Raw genomic sequence first — 17,221 nt, forward strand, 5'->3', positions numbered from 1 at the left:
CCGAAGTCACACGCCATCTCTGATATAGCTGGCTCAAAATCCCAAATTCCCTTCTTGGCACTGTTAAGGATTGCAATGTTTCTAGAGGACGACTCAATGCATCTTCAATGTGTTATTGCAAAGAGCAAGTAATGTGCATTTCCTAATAGAGCTCATGTTCAGAGAATTAAAAATTATGAACATATGTGGTTTTGTTTACCAGTCTGGATTTGAGTAGAGGCAGTATGCTAGAATGGAGCACCACTGATCTCAATGAAAGTTTTCTGATTTTCTTAAAATAAACATATTGGTACTAGGAAATGTTCATACTAACTAAACTGAAATCACTAACAAATACATTCAAGGTTTCAACCACAATTGTGAGATTTAGCTGTGAATTAGGTCTGTCACATGTTAGCCACTGTTCAGATTCTCTGCATTGATAAGCAATCCCAATTAGTCTGGAGATCAATAATAGGTTAAATTAATGTCTCTCATCTCCCTCCTAGGTAATACTAGGCTTAAGATGATGGTACAAAACTATGTTTCTTGTTAGTTCAGATGATGGTATGAAACTATGTTTCTTGTTAGTTTTCTCAATGCTATGCAGTTATAATTTAATGGTGTGCACACAGTGTGACCTCTATTGTGATATAAAGTCTCAAAGTATTTCTATAAAGATAGCTGGGGTAAAACTTTCAAGACAAAGAGAACATTTGTCTAAAACAGTCATCTGGAAACACAACAGCAAACAATATTCTTACAGAGGCGGTGTGTCACCCTGCCTAGGTTCTGCGGTAAGGATAGTGTTGTATGTTGTGATGTGAACAAAGTCACCGGGGAGGGACTGAAGCTAGTGGATACAGAAGTGGTTTATTCAACAAAATGAGACACTCTGGTGGAAGAGACCTGTTTGACCCAATATTACATGACATTTTATATGCTAAAGATCAAAGGACAATCCTATAGTTACAATGTATCAACAATACTTCATTTTAATTGCATATAATTTTCACACCTCCTTCTTCACATCCACACTCCAGACACCCAAAATGAATGTTAATCAGTATTGTCTAGTTTCTCAATTAACTGTTGGCCCCAGCTCCAGGAAACTATTGTCCAAAGCTGCATTTAAAATTTAATCTACAGTCCACGTTCAGGTCTAAAGATTGGTTGCTGAAGTTAATGTTTGCTATATACCCTAATTCCAGAATATGGCCTAACACGATACCAAAGCTGATCATGTGAGCAGGCAATTCAATGCTGTCAATAAGATGAAACTAATTCAGAAGTAGTGCAGCATGCTCACAACAAATAACTCTGCTTACAGAAGTGGAAAAATTAAACACTACTTTGAGTGAACATAATCACCTCTGTTCCATGTTACCCATAATATTCCTGGAAAGTTAATAATTTTATGCTGTTCCAATTCAACCAAACTTGAAAGAGAGAATGGGCTCACTTGAACATGACTATTACTCTTTCCACCTGCTAAACTATAGAAAGGTAGTCGAAGTTGAAATTTAATTTATTATCAAAGTAGGTATACATTAGGCAACCTTGAGATTTGTCCCTTCAATCAGCAAATTGAAGGTTTTCAATCCACCATCAAAGACACCACAATAACAAATTATGAAAATCAACCACTTTTGGTACCAGTTTCAGGAGATCAGTTGCATTCTTAATGCTCGGCCTGTGTTGTAATGTTCACTGTGATCGTGCCGTGACTGTATCTCCCAGGTCACCTGCTTTCAGGCTGCAAGCTGGCAGACTTGCTAGTGCCTAGCATGCTTCTTGTTCTAGAATGGTACCCAGTGATAACTCAGTAAAGTGAGTTATCACTTTTTTCCAGCATACCCAATGAGCTGTTAAGTCTGCTCTAGTTTGGTGTGTTTATGATGGAAGTGAAACACTTAAAAATGAAATGTAAATTTGAATTAATTACGTATATGTCTGAGCACCAACTTTTTGGCTCATTTCTTTTAAGTAAACCATTTTTCTTTTAAAAGCTCAAAACTATTCGGGCTCTAATATTTTTGACTAGTTAGTATTAGTTTCAAACAAATAAAAATCAAGTGGAACAAATAGCAGCAATAAATTCTTTTTCTGAGTATGCTCAAATTAAGCTCTTTCAGTTACACTGCTTTAGTGATAATATTGCTGGAAACAGTGCTCCTGCCAGGGAATTTTCAGTCCCGGCCTGTCATTCTATCAGATGACCTGTTATCTCGAATTCCATTTGTCAGCTCCTTCTGAACGTGTCTAGTTAAGTACTCTGGTTACCAGATCTCCAGCAAAGACAACAAGGTGAAAATTCGGTGACTATCAGATATAGTGATCTCTCAGGATACTGCTTCCTGGGCCAAGGCCTGAATTGCAGAGCATTCATAGAACATACAACAGTACAACACAGAAACAGGCCTCGCAGCCCGCGATGTCGTGTGCTGAGCATGATGCCAAATTAAATTCACAAACACGAGGAAATCTGCAGATGCTGGAAATTCCACATCCAATTCCCATTCTGATACGTCTATCCATGGCCTCCTCTACTGTCAAGATGAAGCCACACACAGGTTGGAGGAACAACACCTTATATTCTGTCTGGGTAGCCTCCATCCTGATGGCATGAACATTGACTTCTCTAATTTCTGTTAATGCCCCTCCTCCCCTTCTTACCCCACCCCTTATTTATTTATTTATTTATTTATTTATTTATTATTCCTCCCCCCCCCCCTTCTCTTTCTGTCCCTCTCACAATAACTCCTTGTCTGCTCTCCATCTTTCTTTCTCTCTAGGCCTCCCGTCCCATGATCCTCTCGTATCCCCTTTTGCCAATCACCTGTCCAGCTCTTAGCTCCATCCCTCCCCCTCCTGTCTTCTCCTATCATTTCGGATCTCCCCCTCCCCCTCCCACTTTCAAATCTCTTACTATCTCTTCTTTCAGTTAGTGCTGACGAAGTGTCTCGGCCTGAAACGTCGACTGTGCTTCTTCCTATGGATGCTGTCTGGCCTGCTGCATTCCACCAGCATTTTGTGTGTGTTGCCAAATTAAATTAATCACTTCTGCCTGCATATGATCCCTATCCCTCCATTCCCTGAATATTTATGTGCCCACCTAAAAACCTTTTGAATGTTACTATCAGATCTGCTTCCACTATTACCTCAGGCAGTGTGTGCCAGGCACCTACAACTGTATGTGCTAATAAAAATTCTGCTCTGAACATCCCCTTTAAACTTAGTCCCTTTCGCCTTAAAACTACACCTTCTAGTACATCTGCTTTGGGAAAGAGATTCCGACTGTCTACCCTATCTATGCCTCTCGTAATTTTATAGACTTCTGTCAGGTTCCCCCTCAGTCTCCGACTCTCCAAAGAAAACAGTCCAAGTCTATCCAAGCTCCCATTGTAGCTAATACACGCTGATTCAAGCAGTATCCCGGTAAACCTCTGTTGAACCCTTTACAAACGTCCACATCCTTCCTCTGATATGACAAACAGAACTGCATGCAATAATCCAAGTGCAGCCTAACCAAAGTTTTATTTACAGTATGTGGGAATAGATGACAGGAAGTATAGACTGAGCATGAAGTAAAACAGCAGAGCAGAGCTGAAGCAAGAGTAAACTGACTCTGCTAGTTTCCTATGATCTGCCAACTGGCAATGGAAAAATACAGAAAATAGATAAACATTGTTAAAAGGGCTGTTGTTAACTTCCTTTACAGGGTTGAAAGTGGAGACATTTCTAGATTTTTAAGTAAAAAATAACAATAGAGTTATTGCATGTTATAAGTCCTTGAACATAATTAAAGATTTAATAATAACTTCCAAAATGGAATTGGAAATCTATTTGTAAAGGATACATTGCAAGGCTCTGAGTGAAAAACATGGGTGTAGAAATTACTGATCTGTTCTTCCAAATGAGTTGAACAGGCTTTTGTGCAGAATGAGCCCCTGAGCATCAAGATAACAAGTATCCCCTTCTTGGAACATTCTGCATGCAGTGGAAAGAGAAAGAGAATAGCTCTTTGGCCAAAGACTCCTCCATCTTTTTCTTTGGACGGATGTTTGACCTTCTGAATTTTTCTGGAGCATTTTTTTTAGGAGTTACTGCACAGAAACCTTGGCACTCTTTTGGCCCAATGAGCCCGTGCCTCCAAACGACACCCATGTGACCAATTAACTAACTGTACATCCTTGGAATGTGGGAGGAAACCAGAGCACTCAGAGGAAAGCCACACAGTCACAAGGAAAACATACAAACTCCTTACAGACGGCATTGGCTGGTGCTGTGATAGCATTATGCTAACTGCTACACTAATGTGCTCCCTACTCTTATTTTAGATTTCAGGCACCTTCAGCTTACCTGATTTTCATTGCTATCCTTACATTGTTCCCTCTCCTTAATGTTTTTCTTTGCCATTGAAATTACAGTAAATATTGGTTCATCGCTCCTTCATTCATCAATAATGGAGAAGCTTAAATTTTTCAGCTGAGTGGCATGAGCACATTAAATACTTGGAAGCACTTCCCTCACATAACTACTGATAAGGTATGACCACTGTTTCTGAAAGAGTCCATTTTGATGCCAACCGTGAACACCAACTTCGGATGTAAAAAATTAGCTGAGACTACCTGTGCAGTGTGAATGCACATAACAACATGCTCTCTAGCCTGCGACCAAACAGCAACACAGAAACCTTCACCAAAACTAATTAGGAAGCACTATACATGAAAAATGATCGATCTGCTGGAGCTCACCCTCTTTGAAACTGTTGAGCTCCCAGCACTAACTCACACCCAATATTTCATTTACAAATTTGAATGCAGCCATTCACTTAACTTGCCTAACGGGGGTTCATAGTGTTAGGCCGGCTGATTGAAAGTAGTTCAGTGCTAAACTTTAAATTGCCATTGGGTAACGTCTAACAGGAGGAATTTTCCTACTGTGTAGTCACCTCTTTGAATCCCACCAGCCCATATCCCTCAGTAAATGACTAACATTTAACATGAATCATATGTATGGAAGGAGGAAAATTATTAGTGGTGTTTCAAAGTACATAAGACAGTTGTATGCAGTGTGGTGGCTGTGGGTTATTTTGAATATGAGAATTACAATCACCATCCAGAGTATCATTTAAACAAGAGCTATTACTACCTCTGTCAAAAAGATGGTGTAAACCTGTCTCATGGTTCAAAACTGAACCATGAGGCATGTTTACTGATGGCCAATCAAGAAATTATTGTTTCGAGGTGTCAAGAAGTCTACTCTGAGGCAAATTGTTATGCACTTCTATCAGTGTAACTTCAGAGTCAATACAAAGTCAATGTGGCATCAAAGCAGACTGGGCTTTCTTGGTGATGGTGGGCAAACACACCCCAGCTTAATCATGCACCTATTGCAATTTAAAAGCTGTGTTACACAACGAGTTAACCAGATACAACTTCTTGAAGGTCTGTGATATGTTGATAGCACCACAAATGAAAAGTTTTGTATTGAAATAATACTTTTTCAAGACTTCCAGAAACATCTCTCAAAGCACTTTGAGAAATGTAAGCTTCCTCAGCATCAAGAATACCTTCGATTCCTCAAAAAGGCAGTATCTATCATGAAGAACCGCACCCCTCAGGACATGCCCTACCCCTCATTACTACCATCAGGGAGAAGGTGCAGAAGCCTGAAGACACTCAGTGTTTTAGAAATAGCTTCTGCCCCTCTGCTGACAAATGTCTCAATGGTCCATGAATCCATAAACACTACCTCACTAGTTTTGTTCTCTTTTTGCACTACTTATTTTTATATTTTTATTGTAGCTTATAGTACATTTTATGTATTGCACTGTACTGCTACTGCAAAACAACAAATGTCAAAACATATGTCCATGTTAACATCAATTTTAACATCTTGTAATGTTTCCTTGCCTCTTCCCTCTTCTTCCATTCCACACTCTGGCCTTCCTCTTACCTTTTCTCTTCTTGTCACCTGCCTATCACCTCCTACTGGTGCCCCTCCTCCTTCCTTTTCTCCCATGGTCCACTCTCCTCTCCTATCAGATTCCTTCTTCTTCAGCCCTTTACTCCCTCCACCAATCACCTCCTAGCTTGTACTCCTTCCCCTCCCCCCACCTTCTTATTCTGGTTTCTTCCCCTTTCCTTCCCAACCCCAATGAAGAGACTTGGTCCAAAATGTTCCATAGATGTTGCCTGACCTGCTGAGTTCCTCCAGCATTTTTTATGTGTTACTCTGGATTTACGGCTCCTGCAGGATCTCATGTCAGTGATAATGATTCAGAATCATATGTGCATTTTTGAAAACAGCAAGACTCCACACTGGTAAGGAAATGGAGATGTGGTTAGCATCTTATTCAAGCAGAGTCAATGAACAAGTACATCAGTATCAAGGTTGAGAAAGTAGGAGTATGGTGATTAAATTATTGTACTAGTTATTGCAAGGTGAATAATCCAGGGATATACAATAAATCAAATCTCATCATGGCTGGTTAATTAAAGAACAATGCTGGAATTATAAAAAGTAAACTCTACAAGGATTATCAGAAAACTGTCGGATTGCTTAAAAAAACTCATGCACTTCATTTAGCCATTCTGGGCCTATATTTGAACTGTGATCTAAGTGACTCGAATTGCCCTCTGAAATGCTCAGTTCAAGAGAGGTGTAGGATAGGCCATAACTGGAGATATTAATAGCAAAGATTTATTTGTGGACTTCTGTTGATATTTAATCAGTAAATTAAGAAAAATCGCACAAGCATAAAATCACTTGCACTGTTTAAACACACATTGAGATTGCATGTCCTCCCAAATACTACACTGATATATGGCAGCTGGTCAGCCTAATAGATTAGATAATGAAACATATGTGAAAGTCAGCAACTAAAAACTTAAACAAGGCCTTGGACAAGATGGAAGAGAATCTTTTACAACTGCAACATGCCTTAATGATATCAAACAATTAAACCCTATGAACAAGTACTAAAATGCTGAAATAACTGACTCCAGTGCACATTCCATTTCTGTAACTCTACCACAGTTTACATAATAATTTTCCCATCCAATATGCATACACTATTCACTCTAATTTCCTGTTTGATGCAGTCAACCTCAGAAAGATTACATTCAGTTTGTACTATTTATAATTTCCTGGGCTTCCTTGCCAATTTGCTGAGCCAAATATATTTGGCCATTTTGGGAGGACGTATGGTAGCTATCTTTCTGAACTGTATTACAATCTTCAGAAATGAACTAATCTCCAGGCTGGTTCCATGATAAATGTTATAGAACTTAGAATATTACATCACAAAGGGTGGTGCAATCCTTTGGCCCTTGATGTTGTGCTGACATTATAACTTACTGTTCCCTCCTACATAGCCCTCCATTTATCTATCATCCATGCCCCTATCTAAGAGTCTTTTAAATGTCCCTAATGTATCTTCCTCTACCACCAACTCTGGTGAGGCTTTCCACGCACCCTCACTCTCTGTTTAAAAAAAAACTTGCCTCTGATGTCCCCCCTATACTTTCCTCCAATCACATCAAAATTACATCCTCTTGTATTAGCCATTTCCACCCTGAGAAAAAGTCTCTGGCTGTCCACTCGATTTACACCTCTTATCATCATGTACACCTTTATCAAGTCACCTCCAACAAGAAAAGACCAAGCTCACTCAACCTATCCTCATAAGACCTGCTCTCTAATCCAGAAGCATCCCGGTAAATCTCCTCTGCATTCTCCCTAAGGCTTCCACATCCTTCCTATAATGAAGAAACCAGAGCTGAATGCAGTATTTCACATATGGTCTAACCAGGGTTATTATAGAGCTGCAACATTACCTCACGTCTCTTGAACTCAATCTCCCAATTAATGAAGGCCAACACACCATTCGCCTTCTTAGACATCCTGTCAACTTGCACTTGTTTTCTGAGGTTTGAAAGCTTGTCAATCATCATCCAATTGTCTGTGGAGAATGTGCACCAGAAGGAAGGAGGAGCTGAGTGATCAATTAAGAAGTTAGAGATTAGGTGAAATTTCCAGAATTATATTTGCTCAGGGTTGGGTTGGGTCCCTCTTACATTCAAAGGTACTGTACTTTCATACTGGTGTACAATGAGTTTCTATATATAAAAGCTCTGTCTTCTAAGTAAGGCCATATATATTGTTCAATAAATGGCCTGTTACGTAGTTCCCTGCATCTTTGAATTTTAGTCTAAAATAATGTATGCACTTTTGTACCGAAGTTCCTGAGCTCTCCTGGGATCACTAACAATAACACTATTGTGGGCAGTATGGTAGCATAGTGGTTAGCACAGCACTTTACAGTACAGGCAACCCGGGTTCAATTCCCACTGCTGCCTGTAAGGAGTTTCTACATTCTCCCTGTGACTGCATGGGTTTCCTCTGGGTCCTTGTGGGCTTCTTCCGGATACTCCAGTTTCCTCTCACAGTCCAAAGATGTACTGGTTGGTAGGTTAATTGGTCGTTGTAAATTGTCCTGTGATTAGGCTGGGATTAAATCAGGGGATTGCTGGGTGGTGCAACTCAAAGGGCCAGAAGGGCCTATTCCATGATGTATCTCAATAAAATAAAATAAAAATAAATAAACTATCTCACAGAACACTTCCAAACACACTTCAAAATGGACATCTATTTTTATAGGCAATAAATGTGGCCCAGTGGTGATACACGAGCTCAGAGAGATATGGCTCATAGTGCCACTCTAGCAAATCCAACATGAAGTTCCTGTAAGGTACTATGCATGGGAAGGCAGGAGAGAGGTGGGTTGGAGATTTATCGAAGGTCCCATCTTTCAGATGAGGAGTCAGAGTGATTACATCAAGGGAAGCCATATAGCCCATCAAGTCCATGTTGATTCTCTGCAAAGCAATCCAGTCAGCTCTATGCCCATAGTGTTTCAAGATTATTTCCCTCAATTTTCTATTGAAATCATTGATCATCCCATTATCACCACTCTTTTTAAAGGAACAGCCTCCTCAGGTTTCAGATAAACACAGGCATCTTGGTCAATCTTGTCCCATAAAAAACATCTCAAAACAGGTAACCTAGTCTTCTTGCTTTCTGCAGTGACTGGATCCAAAGTACACTTTGGTGGGACATCCTGATGTGGTGAAGAAATCCTGCAGTATTTTCCTACTGTGCATAAAGCTGAGAGATAGCTCTAAGCAGATGGATTTCCATTCTGTAAATACGGTCAATACCAGAATCCTTGCTGGATGGACGGTAAAGAGATTACAGCCAACAGAAGTAAATTGCTGTAAAGTGATAAAAAAAAGGTGGGCTCCAGTTTCCTCCCACAGTCCAAAGACGTACCAGTGAGCAGGCTAATTGGTCATTATAAATTGTCCTGTGATTTGGTTAGGATTAATTGGGTTTGTCAAGGGGTGACTTGAAAGGACAGAAGAGGCTACTCTGTGCTATGTCACTAAGTAAATAAAATAAAATTGATATTTTGAGTAATCTTTTATTGATGTGAAGCAAAATCCATAATAATGCTTAGGGCATGCTAGGAGCTTCAGTACAGACGTGCATGTTGTTCTACAGTCTAACAACAGCCTAAGGCAGTGAGCATGAGTTTGTTGATTATCAGCTTCCCTTTGTACTTCACAATTGTGCAGTCCTTCTTTGAGAGCATAGTCACTTCAACAGCTCTGATTATTGCCAAAATAAAAAGGCTCTCAGCCCGAACTAACTTACAGGAAGCTTACAGTTTAGATCGTAGGATAGAAACGGCTTTGGAGTAATTTTAAGACAGCAGAGTCACTACAGGGAGTGAGTCCAGGCGGGTTTTGTGTACCTCCCAGTGGTGGGCTGAACAATGCTGGCAGTGCTGCATTCCACAGAGAGTGGCATTGCCTTGCTCAAAGGCAGGCTCACAGATGGAACCTGGTAGCGTGCTGACTCATATGCACAGCTGAGTCGGCAGGCTCAAAGCTCTAACAGTCAAGGAAGTTGCCAGGACTCACCCACAGGCACAGGGCCCAGATCGCGCTGTCCAATTCTACAGTTTGCTGCCAGCAAATTCTGTATGGCTCAGAGAGTGCTCCTTTCCCGTAAGCCCGTGGACCACAATCGCAGCCAATACCAAGCACCATGAAGAGGCCAAACAAAAACACAGAAGAGGAAAAATCTTGTTTTAAGATGTGAAGTCAACCTACAGTAAAGCAGTCAAACCAAGATACGGGGAGAAGTAAAGCAAAAGAGTGTTATGTGCCACTAGGATCCTTCCCTAGATGGTCAGAAATCATTCTATTGATTAATTGAACATGTCACTGGAAAAATTGGTCAATCAACCAAACACAGAAACAACTGACATGGATTTCTGTTCATCCCTGTTGTATGTTGTCCAAAACTTTCCAGCTCCAATAGTTTTTGCTTGATGATTTACCTCTTGAGTTTCTTTTGAGTACACTGCAATAGCAAGTACCATTGCCCTCTCTGTATTCATCCTGAAGTGTGTGGAGAGTAAAATAATAAGGCACAATATGATCCCTTCATGATCATAAATAAATTGGGCATTAGGAAAGTGCACTTCAATGTAGTTGTTAACCCAAAATCACAGCAACTCCAGACAACCTCCTACATGCGTCATCACAGACAATGAAATCCCACTTCTTTCAGTGGTAATCAAGTATTTTTTCTATTTAAAATCTCAATAGCTCGTGCATGACTAAAAGAGTTGTTGTCTTCTTTGTTACAATATTTTCCAGAAGTTTAGGTTTCTTTGATATTCCCCCATTTTATTAATTCATTGGGCATCCACACTGTGAATCCACCATCCACAATAACAATGGTTTTCTTAAGGTCTGACACAGTTCAATGCTTATCAGTGAACTTTTTCTGTAGCTTCTAAACATGGTTCTCAGTTTCAAATCGAATGTTGTTTCCCAAGGAAAATAGCTGGTGATGAATATATTTCTCTAAATATCTCTTCTTCATACAACTGGCTCTAAACTCCACAACTCCTTCTCTGTAATAATCTACCTCCTCTAAAATGCAGATTACCATCTCCTCTTTGACCAACCTTTCGCTCCTAATGTGTGGCCCAGTGTTAAGCTTTGACTGATATCACTCGTGTGATATGGCCTGGGAGATTGACTGTATTGACATGTGCAATATTAATGTAGGTTATTGTGCTGTTGTGTGGACTAGGTAGACATCTTCCAGCAATTGTGACTCTACAATCTCTCTGCAAAACAACCTTCATGGTCCCATTAATCTTCTCATACTCCATGACATTTTTTGTGATTTGTGTTCTACCACTATTCTAACATTCTGCCAAGAAAGAAAAAACTTGTCTTAACCCTTTACCAATCTTTTAGCCTCTTTTGCTAATCAAGTCCTCTTGGGCTAGTGTATGCATTGTAAGGGATTTTTTTTTGAAGAGTGTCTTTATTTGTCACACGTACATCAAAGCCGATACAGTGAAATGTGCCATTTGTGTCAACGACTAACCCAGTCTGAGGATGTGTTGGGGGGGGACAGCCCACAAGTGTCACTACGTTTCCGGTACCAACACAGGACGCCCACAATTTACTAACCCTAACCCATATGTCTTTGGAATGTGGAAGGAAATTGGAGGAAACCCACGCGGTCATGGGGAAAGTGCACAGAAAGTGTTAAGAATTGAACCTCGATCAGTGATCACTGGCTCTGTACGGCAATACGATAACCATTATGCTACTGTGGTGCCCTATTCCTTCTACCAATCAAGTTTGTTGACCATGAGTGACTGAAGTTGATTGCATTCAAGCAGCCTATATGCAACTATACACCACACAAAGCATTTCTGTTCATAGAGAGAGTGAGAACAAGAACAGTCATTTCAGCCACTGAGTGCACAGGCACGCATTGCCACCAATCCTATACTTATCCCATCAACTCCTCCCAGATTCGACCACTCATCTGCACACAAAGAGCAACTTACAATAGCCAACTAACCCACCAGCCAGCCTGTCTTTGGGATTTTGGAGAAAACCGGAGCATCCAGAAGAAATGTCCATGGTCACAAGGTGACCATGCAGTGACAGGGGGTACACGTACACTCTGTACAATTGGCATTGGAGGTTAAAATTGAACCCAGGTTGTTTGAGCTGAGATGCAGCAGCTCAAGCAGTTGAGTCAGTGTGCTGTCTCCTTTCTTGGAGAAATTAACCTGCTTCTCTAGGGTGAAATTGCTGAAGTTCGATCCGCTGCTCTTTAAGTAATCTTCTAAGTAAATTGACTGCTTTACAAAAACTGTTTGTTCGAGTTCTATTCCCATAACAGCACAACAAATAGAAGGCAGAGTAGGCTATTTGCCTGCCATTCCATGCACCTGCTACAGCATTCAATAAAATCAGGCTGATATTCTATCTCAGAGCCACTTCTTGTACTAACACCATATCTTTTCATTTCCTCAATACCTTAAAACCAATAACTGTCTTAAAAATAATCAGACTGAACCCTTACAGCCTCTTAGGTAGAGAATTCCAAAGATCCACTGCCTTTGGGTGAACTTATTTTCAATCCAGTTGTGAATTTATTTTGAGACAGTGCTCCCTGTTTCTAAATCCCTAAACAGGAATATATCATCTCCATATTTAACCTGTCAAGCCACTTAAGTTTTTTGTATATTTTAATCAGGTCATGTCTCAGTCCTCAAGACTCTGGAGAAAATCATCCACGTCTCTTTAATCTCTCCTCATATGGCATACCACCATAAAGAATTAATCTGGTGAACCTTCATTGCACTCTATCCATTGTGAGCATATCCTTTCTTATGAAAGGAAGCCAGAACTGTGCATAATATTCCAGACACCATTTCACCAAGGCTTTTAAATTGTACTAAAGCATCTCTATTCTTGTACTCTAATGCTTTTTCCATAAACATCAGCATACTTCCTAAGTGCTTGTTGACTTTGTTAACATTCTATTTTAACTTTCAATGATTGGTGTACAAGTTCAGACAGATCTCTCTGAACATTAACACTTTTTAATCTCTCATTACTTAAGGAAACAGCCTTTTGTAGTTATTAACCAACTTGTTAGTTGAAATAGTTTTCTTATTAGTGTGATGGTATTGAGTTTGCTGACCGCTAAGTTCTAAACTCAAATGAAGACCTTTAAGCCCTATCCGTTATAGATGCAGTACTGTGCAAAAGTCTTAAGCATGTGTAAAAAATTCTATATAGTGAAGATGCTTTCAAAAATAATGAATTGAAAAGCTTCTAAATAACAAAAAAATTGCTGTAAAGAACAGTAAAAAACTAAATCAAATCAATATTTAGAGGAACCAACTGCATCAATTCTCTTAGGTACATTGTCGTGTGGGTGGCAGGGTGGAGATATGTCTCTACCAAACGAAGAGTAAAGCACTCTTCCCTCTGCTAGGTTGCAGGTCATCCTGGGGCAAGGTGTAACACCTGCTTAGTCCCCGATCAGGGTCACGTGAAGCCATGGGAAGAGCCAGTGAATGGCCGTATGAGCAGCTGGTGCATATCAAAAGTCCTGGTTCTGCAGCCACTGACACCAGGCAGTCAATCTCTGAAGAGTATTGATAAAGGCTGGGATCACCCATCTTGTAAAGACACTGCCCAGTAGAAGACAATGGCAAATCACTTTTAAAGAAAAATCTGCCAAGAACAATCATGGTCATGGAAAGACCATGATTGCCCACGTCATACAACATGGCACATAACGGACAAACACTTGTGCAGTTTCATAAGAAAATTGGTTGGTTGGTTGTTCCAAGAATCTTGGAAAATTTGCCACAGTTCTTCTGCAGACTTTGGCTATCTTGCTTGTTTCTGTCTCTCCAGGTAATCCCAGACAGCTTCAATGACGTTGAGGCCATACCATCTGAAACCATATAAAAAAAACTAGGCTGCCTTAGACTTTTACACAGCACTGTAGCTACAGACACTCTAACCCCCTAATCTTCAAAACCTAGTTCACTTCTCTGTTTATCCTCCATGGTGAGTTTAGCTGCCAATACCCACTATTTAGGGAGGGTTCCTCCTTCCTACCAAGGAGAAGATATTTCCAGCTAACAAAGTATCTTAAACACAGTGTATTTATTTTCAGTGATAAACATTTAAATCCAAACAACATCCTTAAAGCACATTTAAAACTCACAGAAGATATCTATCTTATGAAATGCTTCAAAATTACAAAACATTTCTAAAACACAAAGGATTTCCAAAATACAGATACAACTCCTATAAGCTAAAAAGACATACTAAGGATGCAGATGAACGACTCGTCCGTCACAGAAATCGAAGCCAGAGCAATGGATTCTTTTTCGCCTTGCGTTTCTGTCATTTTTCTTGATGTTCTTTAACCATTCCTAAAAAGCTTGAACTGTTCCTACAAATATACGTTTTTCTGCCACTTGGGTGACTTCACATGCATATGATATTTCCTCAAATGGTCTAAACACTTCTTGTAGACACAGTTCCCAGCACCCACAGCTAATGCTGTGAAGCTGACTCCATGAGTCCACAAAACTTCCAACTTATTAATACATCAGTCATTTGATATGTTAAGTGATAAGTGATATTATCCATCTGGTCTGTTAGCTTCCTTGAACTAAATAACTTAGCTTGCATTGTCTGCTTTGAAACATGGCCAATTAAATAACCCATTGTCGTACACAGCACATCTTGAGAAATCTGTCCAGGTGCTGTGACCCAACATCCCGCGCTCTATAGACAGTGCATTTGTTTGCAAAGCTGTCCTTTTAACTTCAAGCTGATTATTGCTTTCTATTTCCATTAAAAACTAAAGATTGGCTCCCATTTACAACCAGCAACTAAACAAGGAATATTAGTTGGAAGTTTATCTTCTTCAAAAATAACCCTTTGATCTCTAGAGGTGTAAGCTACTGCGTTTAGAAAGCTGAGCTTGGCAACAAAGAAGAGGCCCCATGACCCAGGAAGCAACTATCCAGTACAATAAATAGCCAATAGTTGTTTACTGGACTAAAACCCTGTGCTTGTTTGCAACCAACACGCTGATCAGTGGATCAGACCATGGATTCTTGCTGCCATACCATAGACACAGTCTTAAAATAGTTAATAGGAGGATTAAAAAGAAGATGAGGAAAATACATTTCTCTGAGAAAATGCTACAGATCTGGTCCTTGCTCCCTATAAGGATAATAGGAAGCCAAAATCTTTACACTTAGAAAGGGCTTAGATGTGTACTTGAAGAGCCATGATCTACAAGTAAAAGTCACCATTACTCAACCAGCGTAACTATCTTCATGATGCAATTGAATTGATTTGCGGGCAAAGATTATTTTAGGTCACCATTGCTGGTCATGAGTGTGTCTGCTGTTGATTGCACTCACCTCTGCATGTGCAATCCCATTGACTTCAAAAGATGACATTTGTGAAACAGATCGAACAGCATTACCAAGTGTTTCTCAGTGACAAATGGGAAATTTATCAGAATTGAATGCAACAATGATCTCAACTACAAGATGAAAACAAAAGGCAACTTGACACAACTTGTAAGGTGAGATTCAATGAAATGGACGGCAGACTTGAGTACAATCTTTGAAAGCAGCACTGGCTTAGGCCAGAATGAAAAAGAAAGCAAGCAGACATGGTTCCAGTGAGAAGATTTGGATGCTGCTTCCTAAGGTAACTGAATGTCATCACTTTGCTGTTTTTTTGCAGATTTCCCATTTAGGCCAGCAACCTGATTTGGACACTAAGAGCTAAGGACCACACCCCGAATGCAGGCAAGATTGAGACATAGAACCAATAATCTAAATAATTGAACCCCACCACCAACACTATACAGTACATCTTCCTCAATCCTGCATCCTTCCAGCTCCGCCTTCACCTTTCCTCCTACTCCCTTCTGATGCTAAACAACCAATGAGGTAATTTTTCTTTTGTGGAAAACACGCGGCAATAACGTCAGTGCACAAGGAGAGGATTAGGCCTATACTGATTTTTGAAAGACTAAAAATCATTCAGGGGAAATTATAAGTTATGTTTTTGTTCTGATGAGACCTTAAACTGAGATCACTCAGAACCCATGTCACATTTTAAAGAGCAGGGTTGTGAGTGGTACGGTTATTTCTAATATTTATCCTCACAGTGACAACTATACAATGTATTTTCCCACACTCACATTGCCATCTATGGGAGTTCACTGTATGCAAAATGGCTGTCTTCTTACAGCGATCTTGGTGCTTCGTTTGTTGTGCTTCATTTTGGTCATGAAAGGTGCTGCACAAAACTCAGTCCAACATCCTAGTTTTAAACACATGAATCCACCTTCTAACAATAGTGAACGAATGTCAAGTAAATGGTAACAAGAAATAGTTCCTTTTCGAATTTAAAATAAAGATTAGTCAATAGAAGTATAACAGGGATGATATCTTTTAAAAACAGCAAAGTTCAGGTACAAAGATTACTGATTAAATAAGTTATTTGATTAAATAAGGTAGTAAACATGGTAAATATTTAATTTCTTTTTATCTTGAAGCGCAGATTACGAAACTAAAGAAGAGAAATTGCACTTGTACTATTAGTCGAGCAATGTGTGAACATTTTGGAAATCAGTAACACAATTGTCCCAGCAGGAATGGAAGGGTGGAGGTATTTATGACCAACAGCATGCAGATGTTGTCTGGGGTGCAGGACTACAGTGTGTCAAGTGATTTGAACAGCTGCAGCTCTTTTAACAGGAAAAACAAAGGTGCAAAGAATGACTGAGGAGAGTTTTCCAAATTTTTAATGGGTAATGATAAACTAAACACTGATATTGTTTTCATTATTTGGCAGTTGTAATAAAGGAATAAGTTTAAAGTAATTATAAATATACTAAATAGAAACACATTTATATAATGACTTCCATGGCACTCTAAGGCACTTTACAAGCCATTAAATATTTCTGAAGTGTAGTCACTGCAGTCCATTCCGAAATGTGTGAGCCAATTGCACACAATAGGCTCCCATAGATAACGATATGGTTTCAGAAAATTCAAGTTTAATCAGATGGATAAACTTTGGCTACAGTCCCCTAATCTTCTGTGACATAGTTTCATGGGACTTTACATTTGTCCGAGACAGTAGTTGCCTCGTTGGTTCAACACGTCACCTGGAACGCTGTGATCCTCCCTTTGTACTGCGCCGGAGCGCCAATTCAGGTGTTTGTGCTCCAATTCCTGGGGATAATCTGAAGCCAAAAATCTGTCTGGCTCACAGACAGGGGCCCT

The 17,221-nt window shown here is 39.8% G+C and overlaps 1 protein-coding gene across 5 annotated transcripts in view; it reads right to left on the reverse strand.

Moving 5' to 3' along the window:
* Positions 1-17,221, reverse strand: part of plcl5 (phospholipase C like 5) — a 268,767-nt gene that overhangs the window by 137,391 nt on the left and 114,155 nt on the right. Inside the window, exon 1 of one of the 5 annotated variants that reach the window (XM_063038103.1) lies at positions 16,132-16,261. The exons of the other annotated variants lie outside the window; for them this stretch is intronic. The gene's annotated coding sequence lies outside the window, so the exon portion shown is untranslated. Of the gene's footprint in view, positions 1-16,131; positions 16,262-17,221 lie in introns of those variants that run through there. 5 annotated transcript variants of the gene reach the window in all.

The sequence above is a fragment of the Mobula hypostoma genome, chromosome X1 (assembly GCF_963921235.1).
Source record: "Mobula hypostoma chromosome X1, sMobHyp1.1, whole genome shotgun sequence".
Lineage (NCBI taxonomy): Eukaryota > Metazoa > Chordata > Chondrichthyes > Myliobatiformes > Myliobatidae > Mobula > Mobula hypostoma.